The sequence below is a fragment of the Fundulus heteroclitus genome, chromosome 9, assembly GCF_011125445.2.
Source record: "Fundulus heteroclitus isolate FHET01 chromosome 9, MU-UCD_Fhet_4.1, whole genome shotgun sequence".
Classification (NCBI taxonomy): Eukaryota; Metazoa; Chordata; class Actinopteri; order Cyprinodontiformes; family Fundulidae; genus Fundulus; species Fundulus heteroclitus.
This window is the reverse complement of record NC_046369.1, coordinates 32,602,547-32,624,711: the sequence shown is the minus strand read 5'-3', so window position 1 is coordinate 32,624,711 and position 22,165 is coordinate 32,602,547. Positions and strand designations below refer to the sequence as shown.

The 22,165-nt window shown below is 46.3% G+C and overlaps 1 protein-coding gene across 5 annotated transcripts in view; it reads right to left on the bottom strand.

Moving 5' to 3' along the window:
• Nucleotides 1-22,165, bottom strand: part of nhsa (Nance-Horan syndrome a (congenital cataracts and dental anomalies)) — a 71,384-nt gene that overhangs the window by 17,796 nt on the left and 31,423 nt on the right. Inside the window, exon 1 of one of the 5 annotated variants that reach the window (XM_036141511.1) lies at nt 1,150-1,311. The exons of the other annotated variants lie outside the window; for them this stretch is intronic. The gene's annotated coding sequence lies outside the window, so the exon portion shown is untranslated. Of the gene's footprint in view, nt 1-1,149; nt 1,312-22,165 lie in introns of those variants that run through there. 5 annotated transcript variants of the gene reach the window in all.

Genomic DNA, 22,165 nt, shown 5'->3' with positions numbered 1-22,165 from the left:
AGCTGTTGTTCCACATGGGGCCAAAGAAAACAGACAGGGCTTCTGTCGGCTCATTGACCTCTGGGAGCTTTCTCCTTTTTCCCCCCCGCTGTCACTCTGAGCGATCTCCAGCGAGTCTAGACACCTTACTGAAGGAAAATGAGACACGTGATGAGGGAAATTAAGCTTTCCTTTAATTGTTTTTTCATTCCTTTTCTAAAGCAACATTCTGTAAATGGTTGTATTATCAGCATCACTCTTTTCCTCCTCCTCCCTCATCACCTGGAAGCTCAGTTATCCACCAATAACGTGGCAGCGATCAGCCCTCCTAGCAGCCCTGCAGGCTCACAGAGGTGGTGGTGGTGGTGGGGGGGGGTAGATCCTGCATCCCCAGACTGCCTCTGTCCTGTAATTTAGTCGGTGTTGGCCCAGACAGGAGCCGACACAGACTCAACCCCTAGCTTCTTCACCTACACTTACACTCTCACACACCTACAATTTGCCAGCAGCCGGGGCGAACGCGGCCACAGATGTCTGACGCCCAGATTAGAAAGAAACAAACGGCGGGAATCAGACTGACATCTGAGCCTAATCAGCGTTTGATAAAAGATGACGGCTTCCTGAACCAGGAAGCGAAACGGCACGTACAAATCCTAGAGCGACGGATTCCTGTGCTCCTTACATCTTTACAGAAGTGACCCCCCCACACACCCCACACAGCCCTCTGAAACATCTGCTCACACACCTCCCCCACCTCGCCTTCCCCACCCAGTTCACCGTGCAGATGGTCCGGCCCGGGCCCCGACTCGGGTGACCACTAATCTGAACGAGAGGAAAGGAGGCGTGTTAATCCGAACCGCTGCAGCGACGCTGACGGCTTAACCTACAACGGAGGATCACGGGGTTGGTAGAGGAAAGTCAAAGGCTGCGGAGGATGGGGGGGGGGGGGTGCTGGCTTCCTTTACCCTGACACTCACTGAGATGCAGTCTATGCACACATTTCTGTGGTAATCTTAAATATTAGAACCTGCTTTTGATCTTAACAGGAGAGGAGAGGAACTCTTATGGAGAGAAAACATCAAAACACTTGAGCCACATAGATCTTTACTGAATATGACAACCACACCCACTCAACCTTGTGCATAAACATATGAAAAATTAAGAACTTACCTGAATCCTGAGATAAAATAAACCCAAAACAGACGCCGATCAGAATAAAAAGCTGCAATGTAGCACATTAAATGACCCAACTGGCCCTGTTCTGGTGAGCGTCAGCTGCTGGAGAAAGTCCACTCTGATGTCTGATCAGTAAAGCACAAAGACTACAGTCCCGATGCCAGTAAACACACAATAATACCCGTCTGCTGGGTAATCCGCTCTGAGCCGTCATCCGGCCAGCTGATGGCTGCTGCTGATGAGCGCCTGCAGCAGGTGGGCCACATGACTGTTTACCTTCTGGAAGGAGTCCGGCCTTCAGCCGGCAGGCCTGCCGGGACAGTCTGCTGAAGGGGAGCCCTGAGCGGAACAAATGCAACAGCTTTGTTTGGGATGGAAGTTGGCGAAATGTGGAAATGGTAATCACGGGAGTGATGAGTGCGAACATGTGTAACCAGATCTCCTGTTTCATGAAACAACCACTGAAGATATAGCACAGAGGGTGGAGACTGGACAGCACTGTGGGCAGATGTAGCATCTTTCCACGTCTGTTGGCACTCCTGGTGGAGGTGTGTATAAAGCCTCAAAATAAATTCATGTTTTATCGCAGCAGCTTAATCTCTCTCGCTAAAAAATGAGAGAAATGACAACTTTAATATTGTCACCTTTAGAAAATAATAGCCTAAGTCATTTTATTGCGTTCTATTTTTTTTTTTGGAAAACACGCAAAATAACACGTTATTAAGTTGATTTAGGCAAAAAAAAGGGGGGTGACCATATGCTCTCATATATATATATATTTTTTTTTTTTTATTTATTTTTTTTTAGGGGGGGGGTAGTTTCTGGTATTGTGGGTGTTATTACTGCGTACCTAATCCTTCGTTTGCCGATATTTCAGGAAGTAGTCATCTCCTATACCATTTGACAGGTTTGGAGCATTCACAGAGGGATACATCACCATTTTTCTCTATTTATCACAATTATGCTGGTTTTCTACAGGAGAGAATGGAAATAAAAAAAAAAACAATGCCTCAGTTGCATGTATTTTATGGGAATTGCTACACTTGGCATTAAATAAATCAGCTCAAGTTAAAAGGTGGGACACGCAGTGTGAGCGTGTGTTGCTGCAATAAAAGGTTATTTTATTTGAAGGCTTTCTACCCATCTCCACAGCTGGTGTCTACAACTGCCATGCCTCCTTTGTTGTTCCTATATCTGCTGAGGGGAATTATGATCTGAGACGGTAAAACACAGACAGAGCTGTAAAAGAGGAGGATAATATTAGAGCGTAAAGTCTGCCAAGCTCTCTGTCTCTCTCTTCCAAGCCAACCTTTTTTAAATGTCTGCTGTATTTTGTTTCACCTGGCCTGATGCTGCCCCTCAGCAGCCGGCAGGTCTCACTGCAAAGCTGTAATCAACCCACCGGCGCACTTCCAGGAGAGCTCAGGAGCCGCCAGCTGTCACCGTCCGAGAGGTGGAGGACAGCCCGGTCGTCGCGGCTGACTTTATTCAGCCCCGGTGAAACTCGGAGGCGTTTCTTTAAAAGGAGGGCGCCACGTTAGCGCAGCAGGAAAAGCGCGCAGGTGTATAAAATAGTTCCCGTTGAACGGCGGTGCACAAAAGCCTGCTTGTGTTTCCTGAGCTGAGGTCAGCGCTGCAAGCCCACACATGAAAACCTGTCTGGCATTGAAACGACACCCCACGAACGCTTCCCCGAGACGGCGCTGTAAACTCTGTCTGCCCGTGTGCCGGGAGGCGCTGGAGGGAGAGGAGTGGAAACGAGGAAGGAGAGAAGAGTGTGTGTGTGTGAGGGGGAATCCCATCAGATATCACCGTTTCCACAGAAAATGAAGAAAACTGCCACCACCTCACCTTAAAAAGTGTTATGCGGACGTCTAATAACGAGACGGATGATATGCTATAGATATTCAGTGTTCCAGCACGCTGGCCGCCAGACAAGCTGCTCGCGCGCAGAGACAACCAATCACATTTCAGCACCTGGAAGGGACCGCCGCTACTAGTGATGCTTCCGTCCTGTGACAAAGTTCAACACAGCTCCACAATGTCTGATATTCATCCATTTTTCAAACACGCACCACGTCTGACTCAGGACTCAGTTTGGATCCCCTCTGAGGCCGCGACGCCGTCCTGAAGCCCTCCTGAAGAAGGGGTCAGCGCCGCAGCGCCGTGTGACCGTGGCCTGTTTTCTCAGCTGCTCCACATTACCACTACAAAGTCTGACAGCAGGCTGCGGCCGCTTTCAAATACTTTCCGTTCCGAACCCTCCGGAGCAGAGCGGCGCATATTGTAGCGTAGGCTCCATGCCAAGCGAGCGGCTCTCTCTGAGGGGAGAGAGAGAGAGTGGATTTTTTTTTTTTCAGCAGAGTGGGAGGCATTAAACGAGTTTGTCCGACGTCTTCAGAAACATTTCCCTCATAAAAAAAAAAAAAAAAACCTTCCCCGGCAGCGTAATGTTCACGGGAGCGTGCGGTGGAGTTTATGGCACAGTAACGAGCAGCCTATTTTGACGGAGGGCCCGTTTTTGATTGGCTCAGAATTTGAACATAAGTTTGGTCACAGGGATGTGGAGGCAGGGGCGCTGCCATGCATTTTGGGGCCCCTGACAAAAAAAAAAACATCAAAATGATCCCGAAAGCTCTTATATATCTAAACTTTTCATGGAAGTGTCCTAAGTTTTCGGCCCTATACGGACTGCACTGTGGAGAGGAGAGAAAGTGAAAGAGCAGCAGAAAACACAGCAGCTCTGGCTCACACTTGCTTATTCTATGGCGTAAGTCACTGCGCGTTATTTAACCAGGATTAAAATGAGCATCAAGGAGCATTCATGCTGTGAAGAGGGCAGCTGCATTTCAAGACGAGCAGGTGGAGACACAATTATGAAGCTGCGCACACCCCTGCATATTCCTTATGGTAGGGCGACTTCTGCTCATGCAGCTTGATATTGTGATTTATCACAGCGAACAAAGCTTAAAAGAAGCGCAGAGACTCGAGGCTGTCGGATTTCTCCACATTTTGACACGTACGACCACAAAACTTGATGAACATCATTTGAGATTTGTGTGCTAAGCCAACACAAGGCCATGGATAAAGTGGATGGCAAAGGATCCGTGGTAATCAGAAGTGCGTAAAATAAAAAGTCCAGACTTCCTAGAACCACTTTTTGCTGTAATCTGGACTTTCACTGGGCCATTGTGACACATCAGCATGCTTTGAACTAAAACAAGCATTACCACAGCATGATGCTTCCACCACTTTTCGCCATGAGGACCTAATATTTACAACTAAAGAAGGTACATTTTACAGCGCTTTCTTCCACACCTGCACTGTCCCTCACATGAATTTTAGCAAGCAGAAAACAGGACTTCCTATTCTTTTCTTTCCTTTTCTCTACATTGTGACGCTCACCTATGGCCACCAGATAAGGATTGTGACCAAAAGAATTAGAATCCTGATCTAAGAAGCTGAAATTAGTTTCCTCCAAAGGGTTATCCTTAGAGATCGGGTGGTAAGCTCCGTCATCCATGGGAGGCTCTACTCCGAGCTTCCCATGGATCCTCCGCATCAGAGAGTTGAGGTGGTTCAGCATGATACGAATGCCTCCTGGGTGCTTCCCTTTGGATGTTTTCTAGCTATGTACCACTGGGAAGAGACCCCAGAACTCACAGTAGAGCACCCTTAGAGATATACAACCCTTCCTGGAATGCCTTGGGGTCTCCCAAAACCTGCTGGAGAGTGTCAGCGTTGAGTGGGAAGTCTGGCCCTTCCAACCCGGCCTGCTACCCCGTCATCACCTGATCTGGGATAAGAAGACAGAGAATGGGCAGGTAGGCGGATAGATGGCCGGATGGATGGATACACTGAAGTGACACCGTGTGGTTTGAGGTTGCATAATTCTCAAGGTACTGTTGTTTTGATAGCTTTCATTGCTTCTTCTTACTGGGGAAATTCGTTACAAGCAGTCATACCTGCACTCTCACCAGACGACCACTTTTCTTCTGAGTAAACGGTTAGCAAACCAGCACAACGTCGCCCCCTATGTGTAGTGAAAGATCTATATATGTGACCAATAAGAGATAATTACAGCCGTGGAGACTGTAAAACAGAACCCCTGTCCCACACAACATGCCCACTGACTTTAGGGTTAAGGGACAGGGACAGGCCTATTTAGCAGGGGGTGTGCCGCTGCAGCTATACCCTTCTCTCTGTGACTGGGTTCGAGCGTAAACATAAGCATGTGCATGTCAGCAGGTTCAAAAAAATATTTGGAGACTCTAAAAAGAATTGCCATTACTTTTAGCCGAAATTGTTGGCAAATCCATTTGTTAATGCAACAGCACAGGGCAGTAAGAGGTTCTCGCATCAAAGACGTATTACCGAGAAATGTTTTGACACTCCAGCACCACAATTAACTCGCTCCAAGACCGCCCCGTCAAGTCTAACCTGCCCTGTGCATCCGAGGATAACCTCTGAATAACCTCTCGGCTTGTCAGAATTTAAAAAATAAAAAAACCACGAGGCTATCCCTCTCCTCCGTATACGGCCCTGCCTCCTGTTTACCACTCTGTGACTCAGTGCTGCTGATTGACGGAAGGGAAAGCCGCCACAGGACAAAAGCTGTGAACGGGAGCAACTCCCGAGCGCACATTATATTTTTGGTCTCCTACATGCCCACTCAGCAGGGGCCACATGCAGCAACCTTTTACCTTCTGACCTCTACACACCTCGTTATGATGTCTGCATATAGACAGGGAGGTCAGCTCACACCATTAAGCATCAAGTAAATCACCAGCTCATTGGCCACTCACTCACTCACTCACTCACTCACTCACTTACTCACTCCTTTTATCCCACTCTATAAGTTAGAAACAAATAGCACGAGTTACTGGTTCTCAGATTTTTATGAAAGATTATTTAATTCCTGGTTTTATTGCATCCCACGTGGGAAAAGCAAAACAAAACAAGAGAAAAAAAAAAAAATCACAGCCCGTTCTGGAGCGTACATTTAAAATACCTTCAGCCTTTAAATCAGCATGAGGCTCATTTTTACAGCGCCGTCCTCCCGATCTGCTGCAGCCTCGGCAGCACGCCCTCTCGTATCACAACATTTAACGCTGTTTGAGGTCACAGCTGACTCCTATTGGGATGTAATGGCTCTCCCGCTGAGCTCGGCCCTGCTTTCCCTAGACCTTTGAAGTACTCGCGCAATTTTATGCTAAGCCTAAAGCGGAGGAAGATGTGGGCGTGACTAGGCCGGTCTGTGCTGAGAGGGGCTCTCAGGTACAGCGGGCCTATTAGTCTCACGAATGAAAACCAGCAGCCGTTGACCTCTTTGGCTTTTGTTTGGTCTTCCATCTTGCAGCCCCCCCCCCCCCTCCCTCCCCAAGAAAGAAACAAATTCTTGGGGTTGGGAAAAAAAAAAGTGAATTCCAAGATTTACTGGAAATAAAGGTAGTGTACCACAAGGCAGAGGATAATGACAAAGCCTGAAGTCAGAAGGAGGGAAACAGCAACATGAGCAGCCTCCTCACGGTCAGCTCCGACAGCAGAACGTCTGAGCGCTTACGGGAAGATCGCTGTTTTTAAGAGGTGAAAGAAAAATAATTCCTGTGTGGCCGGACAGGATCTGCAGAGTATTGCAAATCTACCCATACACCAGCGCTAAGCCAAGGAAAAAAAAAACACCATGAGATTAATCTTTCATCGACCTGGGCCCCGGCCAAACCAACACGCTCAACTGAACCTTTTGAAGATGCAAGTCTCCTTCACAAGACCTCTTTACTGTAGATTTTATGCAATGCTGATGACAAGCCATGAGCGTCACATCCCTGTGGGTGTGTATCATAAGCCATTCTTGTTTTAGTCTGCACACCATCCTCAAAATAGAGGGTCAGGGGTGGGTAAGTGGGGACAGATATGCTGAGAATAGTCATGCCACCAAGGGGCAAGAGGAGCACGCATACCAAACATACTAAACTTAAAAAGAGCAATTTGATGCTGCAAAGCTGCTTTCTATTGCAAACTGCTGCAGTTTGAGCGAATGTATATATCTATTAAGGAATTTTATACAGCAATGCACATGCATTTAAAAATGTTAACATATAGAGTGCCTCCCACAGGAGCATTAAACCAATGAGCTCCACACCTGATTACATAACAACCATCCATTACTACATATAACCATCTGAAGACTGAGAAGTAATTAGCAAAAGAGTGAGTTCCTCCTTCAGAATCAAGATTCTCCACCCAAAATCTGCTCAGTAGATAGTGGGATATGACCTTACTAGAAACGCATAAGCACAATGTCATCGACGCAAACAGTATTATTTTAAATATTACCCTCACAGTGGTTCTCAAACCTCTTTCAGTATCTAAGGAGCTATAAGGAATACCAAAATTCCTTTGCGTGACATGACGTAGAAGGACAGCCCACCTCACAGAAATTAGCAAAAATATCCAGAGAGAAAGGAGCTACTGCAACAGAGAAAACTGAACGGTTTCAAAAATATGACCCAAACAGAATATAAAGATATTTACGCAGCTCCTGGACAGACTACATTCAAACATTCTGCACTCCTAGAGACTCAAAGTACTCAACAAAATGTATATAATTGGCATGTTTTGTTGATATGTCCATTTTAAAGTCTAGGTAACACAAAATGCCCATTGTTCTCCACTGTCACTATGGCTAGTCCAATATGGTCAATATGGTCGGTGTTGGATTAAATGAAGCTGCAACTGAAATGCAAAATCTTCACCTAGATTAGCTGGAAGCTGTGGACTGGACAGTAGTGTTGGTATGTCACCTCTTTAATGGATCTATCACTCCTCAACGTCACTTTTGCTGCCCTATGAGGGTGGGGTAGCTAAGACTTGATTGGGATACGTCAAAGCGAGAATGAGTATAGCACTACGGCTCTGCTTTAATAACCTTGCCTGCAAGTTGAATTCTCGCAGTATTTGTGCGTTCACAAATACACGACAGTCCATCTTGTACCGCTCCAGCTTCAACCGTTTGTGTCAGAAACCAAAAAAACGGGTTGGGCCAATCACGTTGCAGTGTTGTGGTTTAAGGCGGGACATACCGACGAGACGAAAGCAAGATCTGACGAACCAAAACAAACATGGCAGCACAGGAGGAAGCACGTGTAGCTGCTGATATCACATCTGTACTGTCAGAATCCATGACTTCATCTTTGAAAGAACAACAACAAAAAGTGCCTTGACTAGCTTACTAGTCTAGCTTACTATTATATTATTATATTATATTATTACCTTGTTGTCGTTTCTCATGGGGCCTGCTGCGTACATTTTCCTTTGATACCATGATTGGCTAAAAGCAACCCTTAGTAGGTGGGCTCTAGGTGTCACTTCTTCCAATCAGCTCAGAGAGTTACTTGCTACTTTAGCACTCCACTGTCTAAACTGAGAAGGGTAATTTAGCCTTCTGATTCAGAGGTGTCCAGCAACACATGTAAAAGTTGCAGGACACTGGCCCTTGAGGACTGGAGCTTGAGACCCCTGAATTACTGCATGCAGGTCACAACCAATTATGCTCAGATTTTTGTGACGGCTTTGAGTTTGCAAACTGTAAACTTCAATCTGACTAGGAAGCAGTTGGCCTCTCATGGGTCAGGGGATACATCTGATAGCCAAGTGACGCAAAACAAGCTTCCATTCTCCTTTCACTGACATCCAAATCAGGTCCAATTTGGCGTTCTCTTGACTGAATTAGGCTTTAACCTAGCCATCAACTCGTCCCCGATGTCAGCTAGAAGCTGCGGAACGGAATCCACAGTGCTGCTGGGAGATGAGTCCCTGTTTTCACTGGTCGTCTTTTTTTGTCATAGCAATGTGAGGTAGAAAATACTTGATTTTTACTCTGGTCAACCAAAGTGAGTCAACCAAAACTTTAGAGCATAGTACAGATCATAGATAATTAATCAGCTCACTTTAGCCTTCCCACCCTCACCAATAACACCATGTGTGAAGGTGCAAAATACAAAGTGGGTAAAAAATGAAGTGGATCTTTATGTTAAAGATTTATTTCAATTATACCATGCCTGCATACATGTAAGGTAACATTTAAAACACATGCGTCCACAAAAAATGGGAAATCATCATCATCATCATCATCATCATCATCATCATTATGTCTGAACAATGCTGGCTGACCCGATGTGTGCAGGACTGCTGTCCTGCCACTCATTCATCAGCTTGTTATTGGTTGTGTAGAAATGTGAGGGATCAGAGGCTACAGGAAGGTATGGAGCTACAGTCTCGGGTCATAGATGGAGCCACAGAGGTTAGAACAACATATTTATCTGTATGTTCAGGCGTCTGTCCGTAGTGAGACAGCCTAGCTGCTGGAAGGGGAACCTTCACACATTGGTTTGTGACCTGGCATAAGGTGCACGGGGAAACGCAGGCTGTTATGTAAGTGTCTGTCTCTGTCTGAAGGGTTCCGTCTCTGACCAGTTTCTCCACCGCTTCCTGTAAAAACACCGAGCTGTGTCAGCCTGAGACTCTGGTTTCTCCAGTTCAGCGGCATCAGTCATTGCTCACATGGAACAGAGGAATCAGAACAGACAGACTGTGACGGGAGAGAAACTCAATGAGGGGGGAAAAAAAGGAAGTGCAATATGGAGACATTGGGGGAAGGTGTGGTTTGGGAAGCAGAAGACGAGGGCAGGGTTTGTGACGGCGGACTGCAGTGGAAACCTCTCTTTAACTGGCTGTCTGAGGTCAGCTATGCAGCCGGGTGACCTGTGTGTGTGTGTGTGTGTGTGTGTGTCTGTGGGAAAGTCATTAGGAGGGAGTGGCTTAGTCTGAGCTGTCAGGGCAGAGCTGAGCTGTAACAGTCCCTCGCACCTCTCTCCCTGATGGGACCCAGCCAGCAGGGAGAATATACTGGACGTCTGGCTGGTTCAACACAAACCAACAGTTGGCAGGGGAGGATGGAGCCAACCCAGCAGCGCTTTCACTGGAAACAATAGAGAGGATCAGACCATACCAGCTCCTGGTGGCTTTCAACGCCACACCCAGATGGCACGACAAGCTGTTCATGACACACTGGCATCTTTCGGGAAGATGAAAATCAAAGACCACATTTAACACGGTTTGGGATTGTTAGATGAAGGCTGAAATGAAGATTTTATTGGCAAGATAAACTCTCAACCAACCCCCCAGACAGACTGGAAATAAGCATGTTTCTTTGTATTGATACAATGCTGAGTCAGCACAAAATGATGCAACCCAAAAAAAATGCAAGCGTGCACCGCTGCAGAGGGTTGCAGTGAAATGGTGACCTGCAGACCTTTTTAGCCCAGCAGTACAGGCACCATGAACAAGCTTGGGGTATCTAGGCTGTGGAAATCACAGCTCCAAGCAGACAACTTATTGAAACATGGGACATCTATCAGCAGAAAGGTTACTACTCCGATTAACTTTTACAACAATAAACTAGTACGCAATGGAGATTTTAAGCGACAGACAAACAGAAAGTTATGTAAAAGTGACACGGAAGAGAAAGGTATTCAGCCTCTTAGGCTCTAATATACCTAAATAAAGGCTTTGGACAAGTTATGCATGGTTTAAACCAACATCTGAACAAGAAAGAATATTTAAATGGTAGTCAACCTAAACTGAACGGGTGGACAAGGAGAGCGTTAATGAGAGAGACAGCCAAGACGCCCATGTGAACACTGGAGGAGCTGTAGCTCAGGTGGGAGAATCTGTTGATAGGAGAGCGATTAGTTAGTCGTGCACTTCACAAGTGTGTCTTTAATGGAAGTGTGGCAAGATCAAAAGGCAATGTGGCGAGAATGCTTTAAGATGTTTGTCACAAGCTGTGCAGAGGACGCAACAAACACGGAAGACGGTGCTCTGTTCACACTACTAGTGCTTGACAACTATGATTGCACTTCACCCAGAACACACCATCTCCAACGTGGTAGATGGTGGCGGCAGCATCCGTCCGTGGGGATATTTTTCTTCTGCAGGAAGAACTGGTCAGGGTTGATGAGAAGATGGACGGAGATTAAAGGGAAATCCTGGAAGAACCCCTGTTAAGAGGTTGCAAAAGACTGGAGAGTGGGACTAAGGCTCACTTACAGCAGGGGGAAAACAGCCCCAAGCATAGAGCCGGAGCGGCAGGGAATTGTTTAGACTGAGACCTATATGTGTTAGGATGGTTCGGCCAAAGTCCAGGCTTGGGAATGTATGGCAGAACTTTAAAACTGCTGTTCACGTACACTCTAGATCCAATCTGACTGAGCTTCAGGTTTATTGGAAAGACGAATGGGCAGAAATGTCCTTCTTTATACTTTAGCGTTTAAAAATACTTTGACCTGATCACATAAAACCTCTACAAAATACACAAAAGTGACAAAATGCGAACATGTTTTAAAGTGGTGTTAATCCTTTTTTGCAACACACAGTGCGCACGTTGGACACGGGTTCCAGTGAAGGCGTGAGCGCGCTCTTTCACAGTTCACCATGCCTCAGCTGTGGAAAGGAAACTCCAGAGCACCCCTGCAGTGACCTGTGAGTGCTCTGCAGACGTGTGTGTGTGTGTGTGTGTGTGTGTGTGTGTGTGTGTGTGAGCCGGGGCGGGAAATTACCAAGCAAATGTTTGAATTAACAAAACCGATTGGTTCCAGATGTACTTTCAGTTTTAGTGGTACTTACCTATTGATCATAAGCAGAAAAAAGAACAGGAAACCCAGGGGGGGGGGGGGGGGGGGGGGGCATTGAAAGAAAAAAAGGAGGAAAAGACAATTAGTTGATTGCAGCAGGATATCAGCCAGACATCTTCTTTTAATTTAACACGGTTTTCCGGTTTTCTGCTCGCGTTGTGTTTCTTGACTTTCAGGAGAGCTTTGCTTTTCTGCACCCAGATAAAATCTTATCTTCCAGCAGGAGAGACTGTCCCGAGCAGGAACCGAACCTCCTCGCCTCCCTCTGATCTCAAAATTCACGCTCCCTGGAGTGTTTGTCTTTGACAGAACTTTACGGATGCCAGACCCGGGCCTCTGACCGGGCAGAGCTCACGCGCCGGCTGCCTCGCTCTGAAAGTGTTTCCCCGAGGGAGCGGACCGAGACCAAGAAAGAAATGGTCCTGGGTAAAGGTTGAGGGGAGAAAGTAGGCCTGACTCTTGAATAGCTTGCTGGCCCTGGGGGGATATTTCTCCAAAGAGCTTTGTGAATGGCAAAGTAAAGGAAGCGCTGCCAATAAGCACTGAAATCACAGCGGTCCTTGGATATAATGCAACAAGGGACGTGCAGGCATCCAGCTGAAAGAGCAAACATCTTCTTGGGGCCACAAAGCTGGAGCTGAAGAGCGGCTTTGCCCTCTAGAGAAACTACTTTGTCCTTTTGTTGTCAATTCCTTCCCCGCTGTTCAGGTTCTTCTCTTGCACATGGCGCGTCTGGTTTGCTTCTTACGCTCTGACTTACACTGAGCTCTGCCTGCCACTAAACTGCAGCAGCAGCACTTTAGTAATGATGGGTCCTGTTCTTCTGTCAAGATGTACAATTAGTGGGCACAGTACAAGGCATGGCAGCCGTGACACACTCTGCAGGGCATGTGGTGGCAGTTTTACGCAAGCCGGTCTCGCCCGCTTCCCCTCTTACCAACGGGGACATCTTCAGCAGAAACAAAGAGACGGCAGGAGGACATCCAGCAGTCTGCTCGAGTCAAGCTGGCCTGAATAAAAAGACGTTTGGAAGTGCTGATACGACCCAATCATTTTACTGCCTTCAGGGCTTTTTAAAGGAAACACAAGGCCAAGGCCAAATGTTTTCTCTAAAGCTGGATTCAGACTCATTGGCTGTCTGCAAAAATCTTGCCGTGAGCGTGAATCGGTGGTCCGTCTTCTTTTTAAATAGCTGTTTTTGCTTCCTCCGACTTCCCCGGCACCGAAAATAGCTAGCTGTGACTTCTTGACTCAGTGACCGCTTCGCTAACAAAGACTGAAAGGCTTGAAAACCCACAAAAATAAAACAGAGCAACCTGAAAGTAGAGCCACTGCTTCTCTGCATTAAAAGCATTCAATCCTATAAGTCCGGTCTGGCCTGGGGATGCCTTGGGATTCCCCAGGATGAGCTGGAGGATGTCGCTGGGGAGAGGGATGTCTGGGGTGGTTTCCTAGACTGGTTTCCTTGGACCCAATCTCAAATAAGCAGAATACAATGAATGGGTGGATGGATGTCAATAGATGGATGAATGGATGGACATTACTGATTTCCTCAATTGTCATTTTGATCTGGCTTATCTCAAGCGCAAAAAACAGGAATTAATTGGTGTAATAATGGTCAATTAAGGTGTTTTTCCTTAGAAATGGTCAAACTAGGTGGAAGATTGGCTTAAAATTTTAATCTTTCCCATGTGATTTTAGCCCATTTTGTCTTAAAAGCACTTTTGTGGTGGGAGGGTGTCACGTAAACGAGACCACCGGCGCTCAGCAGAGGTTGTTAGAGGAAAACCTCTCTTCACCCTCTCGGGCTGTTTCTAATGGAATCCAAACTCCACCAGATGGCTTCCCTCAACAGATGGCAGCCAGAGAAAGTCCACGGGACCAATCCGGCCCGAGTCCGGGCCGAGAGTAAAGTTTACCGGAAGTCTTAAAAAGTTGCTGCTCCAGCTTTGGCTCCACGCGTCGCTTTGCAAGGTCAGCACAGAGGCCAGGCGATACAATTACATTTTCCAGCAACAACACAGACATCCCAGCGCAAGGCAAGCTGTGAAGCACAGCGTACGCAGTTAAGATAACAACTGACCCTGAGTCAGGCAGAGCTGTTATCACCCAGCCTGGACCCTCTCAGTGGAAACACTTCCTCACATTTCCTGTCATTTCACGCAGGGTCTCGGCTTGACCGAAAACATAAGCAAAACAAAATAAGGACAAAAAAAAAAAAAAAAAAAAAATCATTTTGGAGCCAAGAGCAGGGTCGTAATCATAACAAGCGAGTTGGGCTCGTTCCCCCCCGAAAAGCACCTGTGGGAACTGCAGCCAAGTAATAAAAACATACAAGCCCTTAAATCTACTCTGCATCACTCCCAAGGTCTCAGCCCAGGAGAGCAAATCAGGGCTGAAAAATATAACATCTGTTTGCAGCGCGCTGCCGCCATCAATGCGCCTGACTCGGGTTAGATTCCTGTGGAAGTACGGAGCATAACTTCCCGGCTGAAGGGAGAGGAGGATCTCCTGCTCCAGCTGAACAAACAGCTCGTGCTGCATATAGTGGTGTAGGAGGGTGTGACTGTCCGACAGCCAGGAGTGGCTGTGGCTGTGTGTGTGTGTGTGTGTGTGTGTGTGTGTGTGTGTGTGTGTGTGTTGGGAGGATAGCTGTTTATAGAGGAGAGCCTCACCCTGACCTTCTGCATTTCACCATACCAGCACCACAGATAACACAGAAATGGGAAGAGGGAGCAGAAAACACAAAAAAATTACAGAGCGAAACTATGATATGAAGACGCTCAGATTACAACGGCACCCCAAAAGTATTCATACCCCTTACACCTTTTCATATCACAGGAGGCAAAATGCAAAGTACAATGGAAAACAGATCAAAACAAAGTAGGCAACAACTGAAACATGGAAAAAAAATGGTCCGTGGTCTTTAAATAACCTTTCAAAAGGTACGGGGTTCATATGTATTCTTCCCCCAAATTCCACTGAGAGTTGCATATACAGTCTTTTAGAGCATGTTTCTGCCAGCTTTGCAGATTCAGAGCAGATTGTTCTTAGCAGAATACCTCAGGTTAAGTCAGAACTAGACAGCAACTTTTAAGTCTTGCCACAGATTCCTAGTTGGAAAAAGGTCTAGACTGTACTTTATGGCCATCCCTCTGGAAGGTGAACCGCCACCTGAAATTCGAGTCCTTATAAACCACTTCCAGGATTGTCCTGTAGTCATCTGCATCCATCTCCCCATCAACTGTGGCCAGCTTCAACGTCCCTGCAGAAGGAAAGCCATCCACCACGGACCGATGCTGCCTCCGCCACGTTTCTCTGCGGGATGTATGTGTTCAGGACGATGTGCAGCATTAGCGTACCGCCATGATGGAGGCAACAACGTCAATTATGTCTATTAAAGATACACCACATTTTTAAATTGTAATTAAAAAAAACATATTTTTTCCATTTTTTCCCCCTTTACAACCTGCTTTGGGTTCTCAGGTAAAGTAGCAGTGAAATTCATTATAATCTGTGGTTGTAATGTGACACGACGTGCGAAAGAATGAAGGAAGGGACACTTTTGCAAGTCACTGAGTCTGTGTTGTAAGACACCAATAGATGCCATGAAAAAAACTAACACAGCATGATGTGAAGCAAATGTTTTAAAATTGACCTTTTTTGTCATTCTGGACAATATCGCTGCCCTATGGAACAGAGGCTGCGTTGAACTTAATGAAGTGCATCCAAAATGACAAACTAACCATGGGCAAACGAAAAGGAGAAACAAACCAGAAAGCTTACATTCAGGGGATATAATTCATGTGACTGCCCCTCCCACAGTGTGCCTGCCTGCACCATAACAGGGCGCATGTGCTCAGAAAGGATTAAGAAACTACAGTACGGCTATGGATAGCTCTTGCTGATGGATGTAGTGGGGAAGGAATAAACTCATCCAGCTCATCCAGCTTCATCGCATAGAAATTACTTCTCACATGTATCGGATGCAGGCTGCAGAGCTATAAATGCAACGCAGTTGACGCTCATTAAAATGAGTAATTATATCAGAGTGGAAGCCGGTGTCAAAAGTATGTCATACTTTGTGCTGGAGGCACGGAGACCAAGCTGCTGAGGCGCTGGCTTTGGTTGCGCTGACGCCTCAGGTGTCTGAGAGACGCTGGCACACCGGATTGTTATTCCGGGAAGCTAACCCTTCAACAGCACTGGGTATTATCGCTGCTCGGCCCTCCGCAGTATCAAAAGTCAGCCGGAAGGCAGAAATCCAGGTCCTCCTCAAGCAGTAAAACCAATTGGAGCAATTTAAAGTGAAAGCATATAGGATTTCCTTGGCGCGGTAATTCCCAGGAGTGTAGTGTTTCACTCGGAGTGTGGTGTTTCAGCGCCTTTTGTTTACAGCTCTGAGAAGCGGAGCCTCGCCTAATCCGACGTATGTGTGATAGAAAAGCTTCCCCGTCTCTCCCCAGAGTCTTCTGATCGCGTCACGAAATCATACACTGAGTCGCAGACAGTCATGATCAGTGCGGTCAGAGCCACAGGAGGTCCAGTCTCACGCCAGGTAAACACGCTGGTTGCTGTTTACGGAGCCGTGGAAAAGTACTCAACCCTGGACCCTTTTCAGATTGGTCACGTTACAACCATAAGCTTTAAGCCTTTTAAAAGGATTTTATATAAGAGACCAGCACATATAGGGCCTAGTTATAACGTGGAAGGAATGTGTTTTCAATGATTGTTTTGTTACTAACAAAAATCTAAAGTGTGGTGCACTTCATATTCCGCCCTCCTGAGTCAATACTTTCTACAACCTCCTTTCTCTGCAATTCTAGCTTCTAGCAAGTCTTTTAGGGCATGTCTCTAGCAGCTTTGCACATCAGCTGATGGATGTTTCTAACTATTGTTCTTAGCAAAATATAGCTCAGGCTCAGACAGATTGGAAGGAGACTGAGAGCATCTGTGAAAATCGATTTTCGAGTCGTGCCCCAGAGTCCCTAATAGATTTAGGGCTGAACTTTCTCCGGGCCATTCTCACGTCGAGACCTAGCTCTGACTGTGTGGAGAGGTTCCTGGTCCTGCTGGAAGGTGAACCCCCGGCAGCTGACTCAAATCTTTTGCTGCCTATCATCACTATTATTCACTCTCCACTGGTTTCTGCTGCCACAACCACCATGGAAAGGTTTTGTCTAGGGTGATGGGCGGGCTTTGTTTACAGCCACACATTAAGCTTCGCATACAGCCGAGAAAGATGTCAGATTTTTTTTTTTATCTCATCTGACCAGGGCACCTTCTTCTAAAAAGCTGTGTCCCCCACATGGCTTGTACGAAACTGTAAAGATGACTTCTAGTGACTTTCTTAAACAAACTTCTTCTTTCCTCTCTTTCATACCTGCAGAGTGCACGACTTGTAGATACTCCCGCCTCACCTGTGGACTTCTGAGCAGCGTTCCTGTGTAAAAGCGTCCCCACTGCATGACGCTGCCACCACCATGTTTTAAGGTAGGGTCGCCGTGTTCAAGCGGATGTACAGTGTGAGTTTTTCCCCATGGAGCGGCAGATCGTACTGAAATTAAATTACACACGCATGGCTCGTATTTACTAAATAGGGGACCTCTGAAGGCCATCGGTTGTATTCATTTTTATTTAGCGCAAGAGTAAAGGGGGCCGCATACAAATGCTTGCCAGAGTTTTATTTGTATAATTCTTATTCCTCATCACAATTATGCACAGCTTTGCAAATGATAAGCAATTAAGCCAAAGTGGAACCATGTCTGGAAACAAAACAGCTGTTGTTGAAGACCTTAAGAAAACAACACAAGCGATTAAATCATTGGCCCTGTTTGGTCGCCTTATTGTCCAGTTGTTGTTTTTTTTACTCGTTTAGCTTCCTTTTTTTTTTCTTTTTTTTGCCCCCATCAACACCTAAGGGAAAAACCTGGCTCTTTTCACACATTTGTTCTCCACCTTGGCCAGCAGCTAATTACCCGGTGAGTGCCCCTCTCTGATTGTTACTCTGCACAGAGGGTACAATGGGTCCGGCAGAGCTTTGTGCTCCCGGAGCCATCAGGGTGAAAGTTGGGTAAGGGCTCTGTGGAGCCAAGTAAAGCCGCACAAAACCTTGGCGCGGCTGGCGTCGCGGTGCAAACGACACCCTTTTTTAAATGGCACGCAGCCGGCTGAACTGGTGCTGAACCGGGTCATTTAGCCTGGATTCAGAAGCACAGGATCAGTTAGAGATAATGAATTAGATGAGATGAACAAAGAGAGGAGCGAGTCTAACAACAGCAGCTGCAGTTAAAACGGACGATCTAAAAGAGAGTGACAACTCGAAAGTAAATGGTGGGTGGTGTTGGCGGGGGGGGGGGGGACTTCTTAATAAAGTCAACAATCAAGCACAGAGATGGCTGTAGTCATCTAACCGACTCCACAGGTTTTCATTGGACAGGGGGATTTCGAAAGGACCAATGGAGAAGAGAGGGGAAAAGGGTGCTTCTTTGTGTGTGCTTAGCATGTATAAGCGCCCGCATGTCTGACGCAGTGTGTGAGGGGCTATGAAAAATGGAGGCTGCCCCCATGAGAAAGGGCTTTAAAGAGAGGGGTCTCCGCACGCCAGCCGTCGCAGGGGCCTTCCTGAGCAGAAACACCAGCGGGCAGAGAGGAGCATGAGGCTGTGCACATCAAAGCTGGCCTTCACAGCTCCTGTTTATGTTTCATTTTTCTTTTATCTGCCCATCAGTAGCTCCCTCACTCTCTCCCCAATGATCCGGAGGATTTTTTGACCTTATATAGAAATCAGAGCAGCCCACTCTCAGCGCGCCTTCGACAGATCCAGGGGATTGGAAGATGCTCCCAGGAGTGCTGCCTGTCCGTTCCCATAACGGCGGATTTAGGAGAGCACTGGGCATACGGGGGCCAACACAAGGGGGGAAGAGGGGGCATCTTCAAAAGGCTGAGGCGTACAGAGGGACGAGCCAGGAGAGAGGAATTTCTTCATTACGCACCCTCCAACTTCTTAAGCTCAGCTCTGTGTCGTCGTCGTGCTTCAAGAAAGCCCGTTGGGAGGTTTTCTTTTGTTGCGGTCGGTGAGCGGCGGCTATGTGCGCCGTTTCCCACATGAACCCAAAAGTGCCAACCGCCACTTAGAGAACAACAGCGTTACATCTTTCAGCCGCACACTGTTTCTGCTGACTAACAGCTGAGTTCTGGTAAGACGCGCTGTGTTTCAATTAATCCTTTAACTCGGGATTTGACGCCGGCCGGGCAGAGGCTGCAAGGCTCAGCGGTGGATCTAACCAGACGTTTCTGCGCTGCAAGCACAACTAAAGATGGAGACACGCCACAGCACTGAGGCGTTCTCGGCTTCCTGAGCATAGAACAGCTTTAGAAACGGGCCGCTTTAAAGGCAACATCAGGACAACTCCACCGCATTCTCCAACACAGTTTATTTCTCAACTCAGGAGCAAACACATGACGGACATATTATATTCTAACGTGATCAGTATCTGAAAACTTTGGGTTGTTGATTATTATTTTGGGATGGCAATCAGATGTAATGAAACATGAGAAAAGAGTAAGACTCACTGATAAGATTTCTTACAGTAAACTGTGAGTAGCTTAGAGAAAAATCACCTTAAATCATTGGTCATCAGAGTTGCTACTAAGCGTCACACCTGGTGGATCAAACCCTGCAACAGACGACAGAGAATAATGGGAAAATGCCAAAATTGCAAATCTACCAAATGGCTACGAGGTGAAATGACCAGTTCCTGCCAGTAGCCACGAAAACAGAGATCCGAGCTCTCCAGCCAGGACCCAACATTATCTATTCATCCTCCTTCCTGCGGTCCAACAGAGAGCGATCATGACCAGTCCAACCTGCAGCCGGACACCTCCAAGGGCTTCCCACGCGGGCTTTACACACCTGTCTGAGTGAGCGTCGCTACATAATACACGTTTCACTCATCGAACAAAGAGCATTTAAACAAGCTTTTTGAGAAACAACAAAGGAAAGCGCCTGCTTACGGACTGGAAAAACCCAGAGTTCCTGCTTCCTTTGATTTCTTCCTCACTTAAATCACCCGTAGCTTCGTGGCCCGGGGATCGTTTCACTTTGGATAAAAAGAATGAGGGTTTGTGTTTTCCGGTGGAAAGAGCAACAGGAAGCTGTGGTCGAATTCTGCGAGCATAAAGAGCAGGAACAAAACTTAATACTCTGGTCTGCTGAGATGCAACCCAGTTTGGTCTCATATAGCGCAGCTTGAATACAATACACTTAAACTGAATGCAGAGCCCCCAATAGTTATGAATATTCTTGCCAATGTCTGAAGGGCCTCAAGGAGCTTGAATGGGAAACATGACTTGATCAAAGTCTGAACAACACCTACAGAATGCTATCTTGGCATTATTTTACATACGTTTTAAAAAAAATGAATAGCACCTTACACCCCACCTGAGTGGTATAGTAGTTTTTATGATCCCACTGCGACCCCCAAATTGTTTTTCTGTGATCTACACCCCTCCATTTTAGCTGCAGTTGTATGTCTAGGTTTGTTGTCGGCTTACTCTGCACTTAGCTCAGTCCAGCTTCATGTTGACTCTGAAGAGCTTCCCTGTCCTCATTGAAGAACAGCATTCCCACATCATGATGCTGCCACCACCACATGTCACCTTGCGGATGCTGTTTTTAGGGTGAGATGAAGTGCTATTTTCCCCCAAAAGTAGCTCTTTGCACATAAGCTAGAAAGTTTAATGTTGGTCCCAACTGACCAGGTCACTTCTTCACTATTTAGCTGATCCCCCTACGTGCCTTGTGATAAACCTATCCGCATTTTGAGTTTAGGTTAAACACTGGTGGACTCTATTTACTAACTAGGTGACCTCTACAAATAAGTAGGTGCACTGGCTTTAATTTAGGGGCATTGGAGGAAAAAGGGGCCTGAATACTAAAACCACACATCCCTCTGCTTCCACTTCACAACTGTGCTGCACGTTGTGTCAGTCTATCACCTAAAATCCCAACATCCATAGAGGTTTGTGGTTGCAGCATTATATAGTGGAAAAGTTCAAGGGAAAGGGACGCTTTGGCAAAGCGCTGTATTATACCTGCACAATATTAACAATGTGTGTGTTTTAATACCTGGGTGCAACTCTGTTCACACACTGGAGAATATGGGAAACGTCTTAGCCAAGACCTCATTAACTCGTAAACAGTGCAATAGCGGGTTGGCCTATCACCTTCATGTCTATTTCCACACTTCTCTATAATAACAGCTTACATTCCATCTGAGTGCTATAATACATTTCATATATTACACGTGAAAGTATTATGGGGAAAAATAAACATGGAAACTCAGACCCACTGGGCACTTATAACAGTGTTTCCCCCCCTATCTATATGTTAGAGAACCAGATAGATGGTTCATACGCTGACGTGATGTTTGGTTCTCTGGAAGGAGGGCAGGTCATAATAGGGAGCACAGTTTCATCCCTTTAATGTAAACTTAGATGGTCCACATTTAATTTTAACTCATTTCCCAGCCAAAGCGATCCAAGCGCCTTCTTTAAGTGCTGCAATCCAATCTCTTTCTATTTGGTAAACGGTTTCATGATTACTTCAGCACCATGAGGTCACAGACCAAACGCATTCGGGTTATTTTAAACCAATTATGGGCTATTTTCTGCGCACTGCTGTCCGAGCCTCATTCAGCTGCTCTCCCCCGTTTCAAAAACACCAACAGTACCTGAGAAAATACAGCACAAAAAGCCAAGATACCATGAAGTCACCAGGATCCCAGACCTGAATTACATGAACATGTTATGCAACCAAAGGCCAGGAAAATGTCCCGTGATGCTGTAGGAGCGGTGGAGTCCAAACAGCACCCGGCCCTTCTCCAGGGGTTGTCAGACAGGCTGTCAGCTCAGGACCAGCTGTCACCACCCAAGGTAAAATTAGATTTTAAGATGTGATATATCTGTGTTTTATAAGATGCATCGCCTTAGTATTCACACACCCTTCAAAATAATTTACACGTTGTCACATCGCAGACACAAATCTAAATGCTTTTACTAGGATTTTATATGAAAGAGCAACTTATTTGTGGCATGTAAGGAAAGGGATACAAGTATTTAGAGTTTTTTTCTTAACCAAAGAAATATCTGAAAAGTGTGGCATGCATTTGAATTCAGTCACCTTTACCCTAAATAGAATTCAGTGCAACACACTGCTAGCCTCGGAGAACATTAATGAAGAACCAGCATCATGATGACCAAGGAACACAGCAGACACAACAGTAGTAGAAAAGGTTAAATTAGAGTTAAAGTGT